At 35.9% G+C, this 20212-nt stretch overlaps 1 protein-coding gene and 1 pseudogene across 7 annotated transcripts in view; one reads left to right on the plus strand and one right to left on the minus strand.

The window, feature by feature from the left end:
• Nrxn1 (neurexin 1) overlaps nt 1–20212 on the minus strand; it is a 1089464-nt gene that overhangs the window by 639958 nt on the left and 429294 nt on the right. The window lies entirely within an intron of this gene.
• Nucleotides 5359–6138, plus strand: LOC114091847 (centromere protein Q pseudogene; annotated as a pseudogene).

The raw sequence follows: 20212 nt of genomic DNA on the forward strand, positions 1-20212 counted from the left end.
GGGAAAATTTCTAAGTCAAATATTAAAATTTGTTTTTTGTGCTAAGGAACAGTAATACATGGGGAAGACATGTTTCATAAATCCAGAAAAGCTCACTTTCTATAGAATTTTCTACAGAAATAACTGAAGCATGACCTTGCTCCAGTATCCCTTGATAACCTGTTTAGCTAGGCAACAAGGACAGACATGGAAGTTGAGGCTCTCTTGGGAGATGCCTGTAGAATCGTGTGATCATCAAAGTTCTGGTAAGAATAAGAAATCAAGGAAAATGACACAAAGGATTCTGATATCTTGACAACTGGCAAAGAGAAAATGTGTTCTTACTTTCTAAGTTTATCTGTGGATGAAAAATTTGGGAAAGGAAGTATTGGGTGATATGGTGGATGCTTCTACCCATGATTGCTACAATTTTGTTAACTTCAAAATCTTATTGAATGTGCTAAGTGAAGGATTATGGAAAATAACACATCCTAAGACAGCCCCTGCCCAGGGGGAAAGAGGAAGGCAGTGTGGTCCAGGATAAGGGAGAAAAGAGAAGGCAAATGTTAACCCTTCCCAATAACAATAAGTCCTAAAGGGACTGAGCGGTAAGCCATGGACTTTCATTCTTTCCCACTGCCCATGATTCTTGGAAGGAGAAAAGCACATAGTGAAGCTCTGGGTAACAACGGGTCCCAGGGGAAGAAGATAAATAGCAAACTCTGGCAGAGTTCCAAGCTTTCATCCCTTCCCAGTAACAATAAGTTTTGGACTTTTTTCAACTATTTTCCTGACTGCCCAAACGGACACATTCTGCTTCAGTCTCCAGTGATTCATTTACCCTCATTGTAACCTATAAAACTCAGAGCCCTCTCTAACCAGCAGCCATATTCTACCCAGAAAGTGAGCCCCTCCAGGGCCTGATTGACTGACTCTGCTGTGGGATAAAGGAAAGCTTGCTGGTCTGTTTGGGGGTCTGATTCTGTCCCAGTTATTTGTGCTTTCATAATGGTGCTGAAACCACTTTGGTTATTTTTGCTTACACTGAGGATAGCTGAGTGATAGAGACATTTGTGAAAAAGGAAATTTATCTAAAGGGAGTCATTTAGTCCTGCTGTGCCTTAGTCTCCTCACTCTTGTAATCAAAGGTTTTATTTCCTAAGCACGCTTATACATGGTCTGTCATACATGCTTTCAGTTTTAACAGTTTATAGTGCATTAAGTCCTGTTTTAAGTGGACCATCATAAGCTGGTGTGGAGTTGACCTGGAGGATTTAAAAACCACTTCTGTTTAGCAGTGTTTGCTAGGTCTGCCATAAACATCATAGATCTGGATGTATTTAAATACCATGATAATGTAGTTGCATGAGATAGGTCTGCTCTGTCTTTATTCTGAGGCTTTTTTTTTTTTCTCCCTCATCGGCTAGTCAGACATCAACTGGGTGCAGTTAAACAGAACGGCTATAATTTGTTATTTATGTTGCTTGCTGGTTATGTGGAACAAGGAAAGGAAGAAAAGAAAATGGAAGCTGATGGGGGAAGTTACAGAGACTAAACCGAAAATTATAAGGTCCAGATCTAAAAATATGCCCCTCCACTTCTCTCTTCATCTTGAGTAACATTAATTGATCCCATCTTTTCTGTCTTTTAAAATTGTATGGCCACACAGGAAAGGCTTGGGACACCAACCTGGGTGATATTAATGAAATCCATAGGATTACCAACAAGATCTGGGAAATTCATCAACTATTTGGCACGGAAAATATGCACACCCACTCATGTCCTATATTTTGGTAAGGGATCTCAGGACCAAAACAAAAATATGACATCCCTGATTTATAAATGGGAAAGGGAGAGTGAGGCATGGTCTCCTTTGAAAACACCACTAAAGGTTATATTAAACCATGTCTCCTTGGTATTCTTTATTCCTTTCTTTTTTTTCTTTCCCTTTTGCTTTCAAGTCCCACAGAGATTCACTGAATTTCAGTTTCAATTTTCAGTTTCAAAGATCTCTTCACTGTGCAGAATTTTCTTTCTTGCAGGGGTTCTTATTTTTGAAATTTATGCATTCCTTTTCCTACCAAGGAAGAGGATTATTAAAAGGAAGCTTTTATCCTTTCTCCCTGAGTCCCTCCCTCCCTCCTTCCCTTGTTTACATCCTTCTTTCTTTCTTTTCTCTCTCTCTGTTCCCTTCTCTTTCTCCCTCTCTCTCTCTGTCTCTACATATAGTTCTCTTCTTCTCTGTTTCTACCTTTCCCTTTCTTTCAACACTGAAGTAAAGCAAGCACTTTTTGAATCTTATCCATGGAGTTTATTTTCTTGTTTTCATGCAGTAGTGGGAATTAAATTCAGGGATGCTCTAACACAGAAGTACATCCCCCAGCCCTTTCTATTTTATTTTGAGACTTTTTGCTCAATTGCCCAGGCTGGCCTTGAATTTGTAATCCCCCTCCCTCAGTCTCCCAAGTAGCTGGGATTACAGGTGTGCTCCACTACATCTAACTTCTATCTAGCTTCCTGATTTAATAGTGGACCTATATATATATATATATATTTTTTGGTATCAGTGATTAATCCCAGGAATGCTTAACTACTGAGCCACATCTCTATCCCTTTTATTTTTTATTTTGCCACAGGGTCTCACCAACTTGCTTAACACCTCACTAAGTTGCTGAGGATGACTCTGAACTAGTGATCCTCCAGCCTCAGTCTCCCAAGATCCTGGGACTACCACCATGTGCAACATTATTAACAAAAATTTAAGGTGATGCAGATGCAAGTGACTCGAGGATTTTACTCTAACAATATTTGTTGATATTTGGTGCATTAGACCTTTCTGCAAGAAAGGTCTGTGATAAAATCAGCATTTAATAGGAATAATGTCTCAAAAGACCCTAAGTCTCTAGGTAAATATACTAAAACAGACCAAGAGGGAAAAACAACCCAGAGATTTGTCAAACAGTAGAATCAGTTGAGTGGTGAGTTTTGGAGAAGGAAGAATGAAACATACCAACACAAGCCAAATCCACATATTTTCACTACAGCACTGCTAACAAAACAAATGTTATTACTCTTTAGTTAAAAGGAATAGGGATTCATGATGGAAACCAGAAAATTAACTTCCTGGAATATGGTTTTTAATCATGTGGAACACATCATTCTAAAAACTGAGCAGTACACATAAAATATAACCCAGTGCATTTTACCCAACCTCCATGAGCTCTGGGTTTTACTGTCAGATGAAAGGATTAAGCTTTGTATGCCTTAAGGCCTCTTTCTACAATAAGGTTCAAATTCTGAGTTAAAATCCATCTTGTGGAAGTGGTTGCAAACACTGAGAAATACTTTTTAAATAAAGCTCTCTTAAATTCTCTTCTCAAATGTTATCTGGCCAAAGACATTCTCCCTTACCACACATGAAGTAACCTTAATTATTCTCAAAAGAATTTTCCATCATCAGCTTCCTGATCAACAAACAAAACACAGTACACGTAAAATCTAAGAAAAAATAGTGTGTTGAAAGAGATTTCTATCTGCCTGCCTTTTTTCTTTCTTTGATTTTTACCTCTTCAAGGAAAGTTGAGCAAAGCACTTAGAATCAGATTATCAAGAGGTAGTACAAATCCTTCTCTGCCCAGGCCCTGAAAGCCTGGAGAGCCAGCCACCCATGGTGACGTCTGTCACATAGCATTCTATTAAGTATTTCAGATCTCCATCAAAGCTCCATGGCTTTAAACTTATAACTGGTCCCAAAGTCCAGTCTTAGGGCATATGATCAAAATGCAGGTATTTTTTAAAATTCAAAGCACTGGATCTGTTTCCTCTGCTATGTACCCCTCTGTATTCTAGCATTGCTACAGATTATAGCATAAATCTTTATTGTGTAACTTACCTCATTTGAATGTAATTATAATGAATCTACCCAAAAGTTATAAAACTTACATGCCCCAAGTTCTAGTGCTAAAGAAATACACGCTACCATCTTATGCTCAAGAAAGTCATTACTCCACTTTCCTCAACCAGTGTCCTCATCTGAACCACAGAAAACAGAAAATCATTTCAGAAACTGTTTTTTCAATTCACCCAGGAATGACACACTGGATGTCTTAATACATGAGGGCTTAATCTTCTTGGGAAACTCGAATTGGTCGAATACTGGCATAATTAATTATATCATAGTGGCAATAAGCGCTTTGGTAAAGATAAATCTAAGGTGAGGTGGAAAAGCAGAGTAAGAGTTCCAATTGCTTCTATGTTCCTAAATCCTGGTCCATGTCTTAATTCTTTTCCTCTCCTGGTTTATCATTCAGACAAGGGCCCATTTATGGTGGTCATTTAATGCATTTATTTGTTGTTGAATTAAAAGTATTGGAATTAAATTTTTGTGGTTATGGTTCTTTGGAATCTGGACAACACAATTCTGATTATCCTATAAATGTGTTTCTTCAGTGCAGGAGACAGCTGGTACTCAGTGAGGGCTTGTTGAATAAATGAAACATTTAAAAGGGTTGTCCCTATCCTTCAATAGGAACTTGGTAGCAAAAACACAAACATTTTAAAAAAAATCAAACAATCAAAAAGAGATTATTGAAATAAAAAGCAAGCTGATAACATGAATAAATATTTGTTCAAAGAAGCATACAGTAGCTATGGTATATAAAAAGATGTTCACTGTCACTAATCATAAGGAAATACAAATCAAAACCGTGATGAGATATGACCTCATACCTGTTAGGGTGGCTAGTATTAAGAAAATAAAAGACAAGTGCTGGTAAGTATGTGGAGAAATAGGTACCCATTTACATTGTTGGTAAGGATTTAAAATGGTGCAACTACTATGGACATTATGGAGGTTTCTAAAAAAATATTAAAATAGTATTACAACATGATCTAACCATCCCATTTCTGGGTATTTATCTAACAGGACATAAATCAGGATCTTGAAGAAATATTTGTACTCTCACATCCATACCAATGTCATTCATAATAGCCAAGTTATAGAAACAACCAAATGCCCATCAATAGATGAATGGTTAACAACACACACAAGGAAATATTACTCAGTTTTTAAAAACAAATTAATTCCTACAGTATGTGACAAGGATCAAGGTCATTATGCTAAACAAAAAGTCAGTTGCAGAAGGACAAACTCTGCATGATGCCACTAATATGAGGTCTCTAGAATAAATTTAACTCATACAAGCAAAGAACAAAATAGTTGTTAACCGACAGTTATAAAATTTCAGTTAAGTAAGATGAAAAAATTCTTGAGATATGCTCTACCACATTGTTCCAACAGATTACAATTCTGTGTTGGACACTTAAAAATATGCTAAGGGGACAAGTTCCTGAGAGACTGAAGAAGAATCAGAGATCGAGATGCCTGGTAAAGCAAATGCTTCTCAGAGAAAGTCTCAACAGCTGAAAAGCAATTCAGAAAGAAAAATCAACAATGAGGAACTGGAGTTGTCAGAGAAACAGGTTAGAAACAAAGGAAAAAGAAATAAAAATCATTCAAAGCATTTATCTTCTGAAGTACAAACAAAACATACTAACCTAAAGCAGATAAAGACAGCATCCAACAAGAGAAGAACCTGGCAACTTCTTTCAAAGAGTGCCAGAGAGCATTTGCAAACTATGATAGAATCAGTAATAACAGCAATTATGAGTAACAAAATTAAACAAAAAGAACAAATTCAATATCATCTCAACTACCTGAAGACAAGATTGCTACAATTGTGTGAAACCATGAAAGTCCCTCCCAGAAAGCTGAAATATTTAACTAATGTTTTAAATCTACTGAAAATGGAAAAGGCACAAGATAGAGCTAATGAAGAAGGTCTGGCATTATTGCAGGAAGAAATGGACAAAATAGTACAGACCACAGAATCTATGACTGAAAATATTCATAGTCTAAAGAACAAAATTCAAATTGTGGCACATGAAGTAGAAGAAGAGATGGTAAAACAGATGCTTCAAATGGATTGTAGTGGGGTACTCCCTCTTCCAGAACTTTCTCAGAACAGTCTTAAAGCACCCATACTTCACAAAGAAATTTTGATGCTAATTCCAAACCAAAATTCTCTTGTAAAAGACTTGGATGCTCTTCAAAATTCATTCCAGATGAATAACTTGTCAATGTTCATCAAAGAAGCCTAAAGAAAACTAGATGCCTCTTAAAGAGTTTATTTTTTTAGATTGTTTCATATTAATTTAATGTTTATGAATCTGTAAAACTGTGAACCTATGATGATATTATAGAGGCCAAAGCCTAATATGTACTTAAAATTTGCATCTAATATAGTCCTGAAAACTCTGTCTAGAGCAGCTGCTAAATCTAGAAAATCAATATTTATATTGTTGTATCTTGTAGTTATTTGTGTAAACCCATAAAATAAGAATAGCCATGATCTAATGATTTATAATGACTGTATGAAGTTCATTTATTGGTTGGCATAGAATTGTCACATAGTGACTTCTTATATGTAAAGTGTTTATGTATAGTGCCTAATGAATAATTATATAAGTATTTGCTGTCATTCATTCTTTAGCTGATGGCTTGCATTTTTCTTTCTAGTCACCTGGAACTTGAGAAATTCCCAAATGTCTTCAGTCTTACCTGACTTACATCTTTTTGTGGACTGATTACGATTTGCCACATATCTTTAATTTTAAAAGTAGCATCAAATTTTCTTTCTTTGGTTGGTTAACGAGTAGATGTTGAATATTTATTTTCCGCCTTTATCAAAGCATATTTTGATTTTTAAAAATTATTAAACAGGAACCTAAGCACATTTATTCCTTAAAACAAAAACCAACCCAAAAGACTGTTTTGGGGAAGCTGAGTGTATAAGAACTGGCTGTCAAAGGTAAAATAAACTGAAACCAAAGACAAATTCAGGATTACATAAAATGCAGTTTATTAGAGACTGTGGAGTATGTCTTGTGTGGCAGCAAGACAAAAGAATCCCTTCACCCTACAGCATAAAGAACGTATCCCACAGCCAACCAAAATGCACCTGAGCTTTCTCAAATACTGTTAACATGTCAAAAGTCAGGTAAGGGACAGTTCAGGTGTCACTGTCCAACCCAAATGCTCAGCTGACTATCTTAATGGATTTGCTTATTGTACAGAGTTTGGAATACAGGGTCGCCTGGTGGCCAGATGATGTTTGCTATCAAGGTGGCTATAGTCATTTCAAACTGGATCCCTACAAATCCCCTTCTTATAAACTTGTTCTCATTAGGTTGTAAGCCTCTTTGTGTCAATAAGTGATTACTATAAATATACCAAAAACCTTTCCTAAGCCACTACTGTATATTGTTCTTTTATCTTTTTGTAAAATAAATTAACTACAGTTTGTTTGTCTAAAAAAATATGCTAAGGGGTAACTCTCATGTGAACTTTTCTTACCACAAAAGATAAAAAAAAATAGTTAAAAATAACATTTTTCTTTTCTATATTGAAACTATTTATCCGGCTAGATGACATATTTACCTTTTTTCCAAAGCTACTAATCAATTCTTTAGGCAGTTCTTCCTTCTCAAACAAAAATCATACATATCAATAAAGTTTTAGAAATGGAAACAAAAAAACAAAAAGATGAAGGTTTGCATCTTAGGAATCTTAAGAATGACTTAAAAACTAATATGAATATAAAAATCTTCCCTATTGATTGATGATCACTTCCTGTATGTCACTTCAAATTCAATTTGCTGTTTGTATAATGTGTATTTCAAACACAAAACAAAAATAAATATATTAAGTCTGAAAGTAATGTATTGTGAAGTCAGAAAATGTTACATTTTCCTAGGTGTGAAGAGGGAATGGAGGCTAGTGTTTTTAGTGTTATTCTCATACTTAGTTTGGATATGTTTTCAAGAACAGATAGCCTCTAGTTACAAATTGAGTTTATGGTAAGACAATATGAAAACATATGCCATAAAATTCTTGTATCCTAAATAAATTTTGAGGAAGTCTCTGATACCTGCTTCTCCTACAGCACAGTCATCCACCACTCTGTTACAGGCAGAGCTGCCTTGTTATATAATATTACATAAAGTGCAATCACACTGTTCCTGGGATTTATAGTGTCATCATTTACATCAGTTAAAGGTATCCTTTAATTGGTCATCAAGAAAATAGTTTAGAGAGGTACCATACTTCATAGTTGCCTCTAGGGGGCTCTTTATAAAAGTCTTGTTGTGGCAGCAGGATTTCCCTAAATGGATGCTTAATGCCTCAAATTCCTCATTAATATACACCCAAGGAAGAGTTTACTTTTTTTAAAAATGGAAACAAATATATAGTAATCTGTTCACGTTAGCAAATTGTGGTTAGGTAAACTAAGTAAAAACATGGCCTTAAAAATGTATATAGAAAATACAGCATAAGAACATTACCATGCAGAAATAATAATTAGCCCAAGTAATCCTGTACTTGGTGACTTTCAGCATTTTGGCAGGGGAAAGAATTTTTCTATGAAAGCAGCACAGTAAAAATCAAATGAAATGGCAGTACATCTAGTTTACATTGTTATTAAAACACACAGGCATTTTACTTTAATGGTCATGGGCTTAGTTCCAATGATTTCAAAATCAAAAAGCTAACTACTTGGATAGCAAATACATTTCATCTTTAAACTGTAGTTGCCCCTAATTTGAATAGTCAGAAAGAATCATCACACATTATCCCTATGTGTGTCCTCATGGCTTATTGGCTTTCAGTCCAATCAGATGAGAACACCCAGACTTTCACCTCTGGAAAAAAGATGGAAGTGGCTTGGAGTGAACTGAATATTTCTGTGAGATTTTTGGAACTTTGAGACACTGAGATTCCAGCTGTAACCCTCAGAGTCACTACTAAGCTAAGTTTTTCATTTTAACTAGTTACGCTTTACATATGAGGTATTTCCCAAAAGCTCATATGTGAGACAAGGCAAGAAAGTTTAGAGGTAAAATGATTAGATTGCAATTATCTTAAACCTAATCAGTGCATCAATCCTCTGATAGGGATTAACTGAGTGGTGACTGTAGGCAGGTAGAGTGTGGCTGGAGAGGGTCAATGTGGGTGTGTCCTTGGGGTTTACATTTTGGGAACTGTCTCTCTCTGCTTTCTTGTTTCATATCCCCAGCTGCTTGTGTCCACCACACTTTTCTGCCATGATGTACTGTCTCACTGCAGGCCTCAAACCACTAAGTCAGCCATCTATGCACTGAGACCTCTGAAACTAGGAGTCCCAAATTAATTTCCTCCTCTAATTCTTATTGTCAGGTATTTTTTGGTCATGGCAACAAATAGGTGACTAAAATTCAAATCTGCATTGCAATTTAGGAATATCCTCGTCTAGGTTAGTTGGCAATATTCAATGATACATACAATAACTGTACACTGTATTGAGAACAATAGCAATATAACATAATGGTTGGGTACTCTAACTTGGTGATTCTCAAACTTTAATGTGTATAGAGTCATTTGGGGATCTTATTAAAATGTAGATCCTGATTCAATAGATCTTTAACCCAGGAGGTGATACTGATGATGCTGTTTACAGAGCAGATCTCCAAGTAGGCTAGATGTTGCTGATGGACTTCCTTTCTTTTAAACTACCTAAATACTCAGTTGCACAGCCTAGTTTTGAAATTGTTCTTATATATATTCTATATAATTTTATATAAATGTGTTAGGAATGAATAATAAACTACATAATTATTAAATAATACTTAAAGGCATACTGATGAGGAATTAATTTTAATCCTTGATGATGTAACCTTTTAGCTGAGGTCATTTTACTCTTTCAAACAAACATTTAAGTCTGAACATATAAGATCCTGAACTACGGTGGTGAATACAGGAAAGAAAGACAACCACTGTTTCTGAAAAATAATGTGAATTGAAATCTAGTGATGACACTGATAACATCCTTAGAAACTAAAAGGATTATTTGTTTTAGAAATATAAAAATTAAATGATTATTCCCAATTCAGTTCCTTAACAAGATATCCATGTTTTTTCTTAAACTTCTATATTTCTTAATTCTTCATTATCTTAACTAATTTCTAATATATCAGAAAATAGATATTATAATTTTTGTATAACTAAAGAAGAAAGCACACTGGGTATAGAGTCAGTAAGTACAGATTTTCTTCTAATTCCTTTTACACATTAGTTAGGTGATCTTGACAATGTAAGAAACAATTTGTAATTTCCAATTTAATTTCATTTCCTAACAAAGCTTAAATGGAAAACTTTTAAAATGAGATAATGTGTAAAAATATCATAAATTTATCTGTGATCATGACAACCCTCATATAGAGGTTCAGTGCAAAATGAAAATGAGGACCTCATTCACAAGTTATTCGGTTCTGGGGATGTGTAGTTCAGTGGTAGAACAGAGACCCCAGACCTTCAAAGAAATTGTTAAGAATTTCAAGATGGCAATTAGAAGATATCAAATCACGAATGGAGCCCTTCTTTGTGTGGATTCCTGTGTGACTGCACATCAAATGTCCACGAGCAGGTCCTACCTACAAAATAATTGTAGTTACTAATCACCATATTAATAATTTTCATATAGCTAATACTCCATTGAGATATTATAATATGCAAGGCACACTTTGACTGCTTCGGTTACACAGAATCACTTACTCCTTTAGAAAGGAAAAAAAATGAAGTACTAGAACATTCAATATCTTATCTCAGGCCATGCAACTACCAAGTCTAGAAAGCCAGCATTTGTCTGATCCTAAAGGTCTATCTGATTCTAAAACCATCTACTTTAACTAATTTAATGCAATGAGTTCTCTATAGCAATCTATTCTTTTTTCCATTTTATTTGAATTTAGAAACTTAGGCTCAGAAAAATATTTGGACAATTCACTTAAAGTGACCTTGATTAGGTCATATACTTCCAACTAGTCCTCTGATATTCCTGGTACCTCACAAAAAATCTGGTATTGAGTACACAGTCATGTAATACACATGCAACTAAACTGAGCACCAGAGCCACCTGTGTTCAACAAAGAAAAAAATCTAATTTTCCTATTATTCAAAATACATGCTTCTGAATAATTGTTTTCATTTTAAAGAAATTAATTTGTTTTAAATGTTTCTCATTAGTGATGATTTTCCTGAAAAAAATACCATACACAAAAATAATTTTTAATTTTCTTCTAAAGGTAAGCACTTAGATCTAAAGAGCTAACAGCCCAATTATATCATCTCATAGTAGAAATTAAGAAGAAATGCAAAATATTCATTTTGGATGAATTTCAGATTTTTTTTTTCTTAATATGGCTTGGACTTGATAAAGTAACAAAGTTGTATGCCCTTGGACCTCTCTTTTCTATTTTCTTGATATCATTTTATTTTTTCCATTATTTTTTAATTCTGGGGATGGAACTAATTTATTGTGCCTTAGTTCCATATGGCACCATGTCCATTATAAAGCTGAGCAAAGAGGGTAACTCAGATTACTTTGTCACCTTCTCTTTACAATTATTATCAACTTTCTTAGCAGAGTTTATCACACTTCTGTATTTCCAGGCTAATTTTTCATACCTCACTTACAGAGATTGTATTGTAATTTTGTGTTTCTTTGTCTGGTTCTCCATCCAAATTCCTGAGTGCATTATCTTATTGATATGTCCCCAGACTCTATCACAGAATCTGGCACATACAAGGCATTGGTTAATATTGACTAATTGAAAGCATACATGCAAGAGTTAATGCATAAGCAAATGGGGCAATTCAAACAAGACACTCCAATGAGTGCTGAAATTAAGAGCAAATGTTCAGTTTTAGACATTGTTCATTATTGCTTTCTGCTGGGCTGAAAAATGTCATATTCTATAAAATGTATCAAGTCCTCAGAATTAAAATGTCATCAAACCCCCTACCAGACCATGTTATGCTAGCTTGATATTTGAAAGCACTACAATTACAATTCATTATGCCAACTGCTGATACAGTTCCAGGCTATGGGGCATCTGCTGAAAATGATGGGAAATAAAAATCTGTGGGTCCCCTGGAAGGGAGGTTGCTATGTTTAAAAAGCTAAAATCCAGGCAAGAACTCACCAGATGCTTTGTGGACTGAAGAGCTGAGTTCCAGTTCCTTGGGGACCTGAACAGATGGGACTCCCTGAACCCAATCTCGAAGAGGAGTGTCTATGGCAAGACGCCTGGTTTCTGCCCCAATTGCTTATTTCCTTTGCCCCCAAGGCTACAATGCACAGAAGTGAACTTATTCTTTGCAATATATGAAGCTAATACTTTACAGAAATCCAGAAAATTCTTCCCAATGTGTTTTCTGTGCATACCTGTTTGTATGGTTGACTACACAGTATAGAAAAGTATGGCAAGCCTTGTTATTTTATTTATGCCCTTAGAGGAGGAAGGTTATGCAGGCTGCCAAAGTGGGGATTAGGCTCACAGAGGTAACAGTTAAGTACCAATGAGAACTGTGGGGAGAAAATTCCACTGAAAGCTCATGTATAAGGAGGCACCTGAGAAATACCTTCTGCTGCTGCTTCTTACCCTTATGTCTCAGACCCTTCTCCAATATCCCAGGAATCTAGGCTGCATTTTGTTTGGTTTGGTTTTCCCCCTGCAAGATTCCTATGGAGCTCATTCTATCTAACTTTATAAAAAGACTGAGAACGTGGAAAAAGAAGTGAGATTACCCTATGACATGGAAGCAATGTAGGGTAACAGTTAAGGGCAAGAGCTCTGTAGTTGGGTTACTTGGGTCTAAATCTTAGGTTTCTTATTTAGTAATTGTTTTCCCCTAGTTACCTAACTTCTGTTTCCATGTCTTCATTTGTCAGATAGGGATGGTATTAATGTGTAACACTGTCATGCTCAGAACAGAGGAAGCACTGAAAAGATGGTACATCCCTTTATGTGATCTAATAATAGAAGCAACACCTTATGGTTTGGATCTGAGGTATCCCCCAGAAGCTCATGTGTGAGACAGTGCAGGGATGTTCAGAAGTGAAATGATTAGATCATAAGAGCTACAACCTAATTGGTAGATTAATTCACTTGACTGGATTAACCAGGTGGTAACTGTATGCAGGAAGAGTATGGCTGGAGGAAATGTGTCACTGGGAGTGGTCATCTGGGATTTATATTCCGTCCGTGGTGAGATGAGCTCTTTCTGATTACTGGCTGCCATGAGCTGGGATAATATGCTCTCCCATGTCCTTCTGCCATGATGTGCTGCCTCATCTCGGGCCCAGAGCAATGGAATTGGCTGGCGATGAACAGAACCTTTCAAACCATGAGCCAAAATAAACTTCCTCCTCTAAGTTGCTCTTATTGGGTATTTTAGTTACAGCATTGCCAAGCTGACTAAAACACAATACTAAAAATAAAATACCAGAAACCCACCAAAGATAGTTTGTTCTCTCATAACTGTCTGATATGTTTGAAACGCTGAATATCAAATTATTTCACACAATTTCATTAATTTATTTTTCAAAAATAAAACATTGTTCTACTGTGTTCCTGATGTCCGCAGGCATAGGCCTATCCAGTAACTTACTGGATGTTATGAATATTATCTTATTATATGAGAAATTTAAAAATGCTTAATATAGTATTATTATTACTCTGGAATGTGCTAACTCCCTTATCCTTCCAAGGAGAGCTCTGAATTTCAATGTCCATTTGTATAGTGCCCAGTGCAATCAGAGGTACCCTGAAGTGTATCTGACTGGGATTGGTTTGGAAGATCTGATTCAAGCAATGTGCTCTACTAGTAGTAGTCAGCTCATGGATGGAAAATTAAGGTCAGAGCCTACCTCTACCACTCACAGTCGTGTGTTCTGCTGAGATCTCAGAGTCCTCATTTGTATAATGGAATTATTATTATTACCTCATGTGGATTCCTAGGAAATATGCTAAAGGCAAAGTGGGATTTCTGGGCTTTACTATCCTGGAAATTAAAGGAGGCAAATGTAATTGGTCTCCACCTGCATTTTAGTGTTGACACTTTATTACAGCAGAAGAGATGAAATACACTATTTTCAAGATAGGGAAAAAGGGAATCAGGTCTGTGATAAACCAGTTTATGCCACATTAGGAGTTGTCTAATTCTTTGACATTATCACAAAGACCATCTTAAACACCATGTTAATGTTTTAAAAGCAAAACTGCCATCTTCCATGTTTTAAATCGGGCAGAGAAAATTTCTTTTCTTTCTAGACCTGAACGTCTGTGAGAAAACTGTAAGCCTACTTGCCTACTTTCTAGCTGGGCTGAAGCAGACTGTCTGGGTCAGTAAACCAAGACCCTAGTTCCAGGAACGCAGCCCAGAGTAGCAAGAGAACTGTCATTCATCTTCCAGGTCAATGGAGCAGCCCAAGAACTTAGCCTAAATATATACTGTAGCTATTGTTAAGAAGATGAAGATAGCTGTTCTTTGAGTTAGCTCTCTCCAGGTGAAACAATGAAATGACATATAGTGAATATCTGACCCAGAATGGAAACTTGTACTATGAAAGGTAGCTTGTAGCCACAATGTCAAATAGCTGATCAAAGATTGAACATGCTTTGTCAGTTAGGTCAATGCACAAGTCCTTATGTTAAGGGAATCCCTTTGAATTTTCTTATAGGATATTAACCTTGTTTTACATTTCCAAAACCCACCTTCAAAGGATTCATTCAAGTGAGTCAAGTGAGAACATATGACCACTCAGAATCAAGGCAGTACTACCTGTAGTTATATAGTATCTCAAGTAAAAGGAGAATCTTTAGGAAAAAGCAGAGTAGGGGAGCAAAAAGTAACTCTCTTCCCTAAAGAGGAAATGAAACACCTTGGACGGTCAATATAAAGGAATCGTAAAATTCTACCAACCAACACGTAGACTGTGACAACAGAATAACAGAGAAAAGGCAGAAAGTCAACTTCAACAAGGAATCTAGGGGAAATGAAACCCTGGGGATACATTGTTTAATCCTGACTTTGGAACCCAAATGGGAAGTTTCTCTGCTAACTCAAGAAGTCATCTATTCTCACAAGTGAAGCAACTCACAGACGTCATCTAAGACTTCCTCATCCTCCAAGTTCCTGCAAGGCCATTTCTCCAATAAGTCACACAGCTTTGCACTTCAAAACTGGGCAGATAAACTGCATTACATATTTTCTCACGAATTTTTGTTCTTCCATGCAAATGGAAATTACTTCTCTTTGAACAAAGAGAGCACAAAAAGAGACCCAAAAACAAATTTGATGAGCTGGGTTCACCACAAAAGATGATAAATTGAGAATCCATCACAATTTTCAATTTTCTTAAGTTCTTTGTTGTCCAAAAGAGGATAGATAAGGATTTTCACTAAGGAAACACTTCCCCCCTTTTCAGGATTAATGAGGGTACATTGTAGAAATTAGGGTATGTCCACTGCCAGTGGCAGAGGGGACCATCCTGATTACATTCAGGAATCAACTCCCCCCCACCCCACCCCAGTGAGGCAAAAGGCTTACATCAGACTGGATATTTTTTGAACCTCATCTACCTCTTAGCATCTTACAAATTTTGAGTGATAAAACACTCTAAGTGTAATTAAAGGCTGAGCTGACCTAATTAAGTTGATGAAATTTTCAGTAGGGATTTAATTCCCTCTCGCATTTCACTCATTTTTTTCTTCCTCTACAATCCTCCTTTAGGCTAATTCTGAGCAATTTTTAGTGGCAGCATTTTAAATTACCTCACACAGGTAGTGTCTCTATTGAAACACAACTGGTAGCAAAATCTCCAGCAGGTACAGGAAGGCTAAAAACAAACTTCAAATGAAGAACTCTAAGGTGTTTTATTGAATACACAACCCTTTCCTACTTCTCCAGTTTCCTTTCATCACTAACAAACTATGATGCATAGTGTCTACCCTGTAGGAGGGAAATAGGTATTTTAAAACATTTTGGCATTTTCGAGACACAAGAGACTAAGAAATACACAATAGCAGGAACAGTTTTTCTTTTCTTTCTTTTTTTTTTTTTTTTGGTACTGAGATGGAACCCAGGGGTACTCTATTATTGAGCCACATCCTCTGCCCTTTTTACTTTTCATATTGAGACAGTGTCTCACTAAGTTGCTGAGGCTGGCCCCGAACTTGTCATCCTTCTGGTTTAGCTTCCAGGGTTGCTGGGATTACTGGTGTGCACCACTGCACTGGCCAGGAGGGGCACTTTATAATGAGAGAGAAGCATCACACTTGCTGATAGATCATTTACTACAGAAGCCCTCATGGTCAAAATACTGGGATAAAAACATACATTAGTAAGAGTTCCATCTCTCTTAGAAGATTAAAAAAGAAATCTCTAATGAGCAATTCAGGAATTAGCTCTGACACTTTTATACAAGATGCTTCCTAAATTGTCTAAGGTGAGAGGGCAGGGCTGTAGGTATCCTTTGAAGGATCCTGAACATTTGACTCATATGATGTGCTTTCTCCTGTAGGGTTCTTACTTCCTTTCCTATTGTAGCATTTACTCATTAAACTCTTTGTTAGAAAAATTATATTTAAAATAATAGTTATTAAGCAACATGTTTTAGTCTTTATTGATGTTATAAAAAAATAAAAAGATGTGAATAAGTGTTTCTCCCAAGACATGTTTAGTGCTGCTTTTGTAAAACTCAGATTGAAAAGCATATTTTAGTGACCTACTGTCCTCTAGGAATTACATTGACATAGGTAGGGTATTCATTATTTCCAATATTTCCTTTAACTTTTTTCTTTTTCTTTTTTGGCAGGGATTACAGGTGTGTGCCACCAAGCCCAGCTCCTTTAACTTTTCTTAAATTTTTATCTATGAAAGCAATTTTCAGTGAACTCAAACATTTATTCACAGGTTTTTTGATTTATTTATGATGAAAATATATTTTTTAAAAACTTATTTTGATCCTCATTTTAAACATAATACTATATGAATTTCAGGTTGGGTTTTATAAAAATTTTTTATAACTGATTTTATTTTGGAATTTGATAATCACCTTTTAAATATTAACTTTCTTACTGAGCATCAAGTCTCCTAAGTGCAATTCCAGTCTCGTTTCACAGTTAAAAAAAAAAAAAAGTGCCGTGGAAGGGAAGAACCAAGTTGCTATGGTGCTTTCAATGAAAACTAGACCTCAGGTTGTTTAAAAATGTTAAGCAATTTCCTTTTTCACTTTAATTTGTTTTTTGGAGGGGTGGTGGGTACCAGGGATCGAACTCAGGGGTACTTGACCACTGAGCCACATTCCCAGCCCTATTTTGTATTTTATTTATTTAGAGATGATAGGGTTTCACTGAGTTACTAGTGCCTCACTGTTGCTGAAGCTGGTTTTGAACTTGTGATTCTCCTGCCTCAGCCTCCAGAGCTACTGGGATTATAAGTGTGCACCACCACACCTGGCTTCACTTTAATCTTCAAAGAATGAAGATATGAAGCTGTAAGACCTGCAGGTCATTTCTCTTTTTATACTATGAGTGTCACTGTTTACAATGAAACAGACTCATCTCATCCAACATATTTCATTTGTTAGGATTCTGTGTTTTTATCCTGCCTTATCACTTTATAGCTTTTGGTCAAGTGACTCTTCTAAGTCTGTTTCCTCACTTCTAGGATTTTTTTCTATTCCAACACTCCCAAATTTCTTCTATGACCTCAGACAAGGTGTCCTTAGACTCTCCCAGGACTGTTTAGTCTAACAGAAACTATATATTGGATTAAAAATAAAAATATAATGAGCAAATAAAAGAAGCTATAATTAAAAAATCACACAGGCATGTGTTGCAGGCTGCGAAGTCTAAACCAGAGTTTAGGACAATTTACAAAGGCTTATTGTTAAGAGATTCTATATAAATGAACATTGGTATATTTCAATCTTTTCAGTAACTACAAGGCTGACCTCTATGAAATAAGTTGATTTAATTCAAAACCTGTGATACTTTGTCACTATTTTATCATAAACTGGTAAAGCAGGGAATTCTAAGTAGCAGTTCAGACATGGAAGGAAAGCATGAACTATCAAAAAGTTCTACAACTAAAACATGTTTTGATACATAGGCTGAATATGTCTATATCCTTACAACTTTTACTGTTAAGAGGAAATAAGTGAAAGAGATTATACAAGTGAACAAAATCCAGCAGTATTTGTGGCAATGGAACAAATACTGTGGAAAGGAGAGAAGTGGGAAGAGCCCTTTCCATTATGAGGACTGATTTGTATCCAAAATCCATAGCAGGAAGAATATGCATGACACCTCCTTCGAGGGACTAAGGAGCTGCCAGGTAAAAGTCACTTAGAAGACCACTTGACTTCTAGCTTTTGCAGTTTTTGTGGTTCAGTTAATATAGAAAAAGGTGAATACTAAGGTAAATCAACTCATACACATTTAAACATTAAAGATGTTCCTCTGAAGCATAGTTTAATTGGAAACTGTTGTTTCAGATTAAAGCAATTAACTGCAGCTTAATACCCACAAAATTTGCCTTCTCTCTGCTGAGAACTGGCAGAAGACTAGGTGTCTCAGTTGAACTCAGTCATCACAGAAATCCTCATTTTATTACAGAATGCCCCAAAAAGCCCTTTAGTTAGATTTCCAATTCTGGGAAATTGGAATGGGAATTGGATTCCCATTCCCTTTTCCAATCAATCTATAGCAAGGTTAACTTTGATAGATAAAGCAAGGCTTTATCTAGCTTTATCTAGCTGACCCAATTCATAATGAAAGTAAGGAACATGGATGGTATGGGTGTTTGGGGGTAGGGTTCTGCCCGCCACTTCCCATCACCAGAAAAGGGTCTTAGAATGTTCTTAGAAAGTCTAACTATGTTTTTACAATGTTTCTTCCTAACCTGAAATACACTGTCCATCCCCTGACTGCCCAAATCTTAGCATTCTTCCAGACTCTCACATTCTCTTTCATGTGTCTTCCTGATTTGCTACAACTCTCATTGCACCTCACCTTCTCTTTAATTGAAGTGAGTATAACTACCATACAATTTAATGCCTCATGCCTCATAGTCTACTAGATATTTCTATATATTGTTTTCCTTTATAGTAAACTTGAGGGTATGTGCAGTCTTACATGACAATGACCCTAATGAAAATAATACGATGGGACCTGGGATGTTATTGCAGTTCAGAGGACAAAGGGCTCTGAAATTGGACTTCCCTGCCTTGAACTCCACTTATGAGCTTACTTATCAGCGTGGGGCTTTCCTCAAGGAACTCACCTGCCCCAAACCTCTATTTCTTTGTTTTAAAACATGCAGATAATAAAATTACTACCTACTAATGTAAAAGTCCCTGAAAAGCTCTTAGGAAAGTACTAAGCACAAGGTAAGAACTCTGAAAATGTACTGTTTCCCTCATAATGATAACAGTAATTATTTTAAATAGTTCATTATTACCTATAGAGCACAACATAGGCCTAGGTCATACTACGTATCTATAAAGTGTCAAACTTACCCCTGAGAGTCAATCAACCACTCCAATCCCAGAGTATGGGTAGATCCAGCCTTTCAGAAATATGTCTCCTTGTTGTTTGTTATGACTCTAGAATTTTTAAGTCCCCTGGAGGACTGTTCTCTCTGTACACACACAATGGGGAATGACACACACAGTGTCACATGGAAGATAGGCAAAGATACCCAGCAGTGACTGTTTTTCACTGATGCTTACATGAGTCAAGCTTATATGATTAAAATATTTTCCTTAGAATCAGCCAAACTATGTCTTTTTTTGGTCAACAGCATTTACAGCTAAATAATTAGTCAATTCAAAATTATTTCACTTTAGGTTTTAAAATCTATTAAATCACAGTTGAAAAATATAGGAAGAAAGTCTGGTTTTAGTAGCCAGAAGAAATTGGGCTGTGACTGAGTGGGAATAAATGGTAGCTGTTATGCAAAATATTTATACAATTAAAATTCAAGGTCTTTCTGATCTTTCCCCAGATCCCAACAAATTCTAATCCTATAACACATTACAGTGGACTATGACAGCTAAGAATGAGAAATGAAATTATTACCTTTCATTTTTTTTTTAACTTTTCTCAGGTAAATATCAGGTAAACTGGCCATATCACGAATGACACAGTTTTACTCCCTTCAGAATATACTTAAAATAAAGAACAAAAGTATTTCATTGTACAGAGTCATTTTTGTTTTTTGTTTATTTGCTTGTTTTGGTTTGGTTTATGTACTCTTAGCTTTTTAAAAAAATTTTCCTTCCTTTTTCCT

The sequence above is a fragment of the Marmota flaviventris genome, chromosome 14 (assembly GCF_047511675.1).
Source record: "Marmota flaviventris isolate mMarFla1 chromosome 14, mMarFla1.hap1, whole genome shotgun sequence".
NCBI classification, from domain to species: Eukaryota; Metazoa; Chordata; class Mammalia; order Rodentia; family Sciuridae; genus Marmota; species Marmota flaviventris.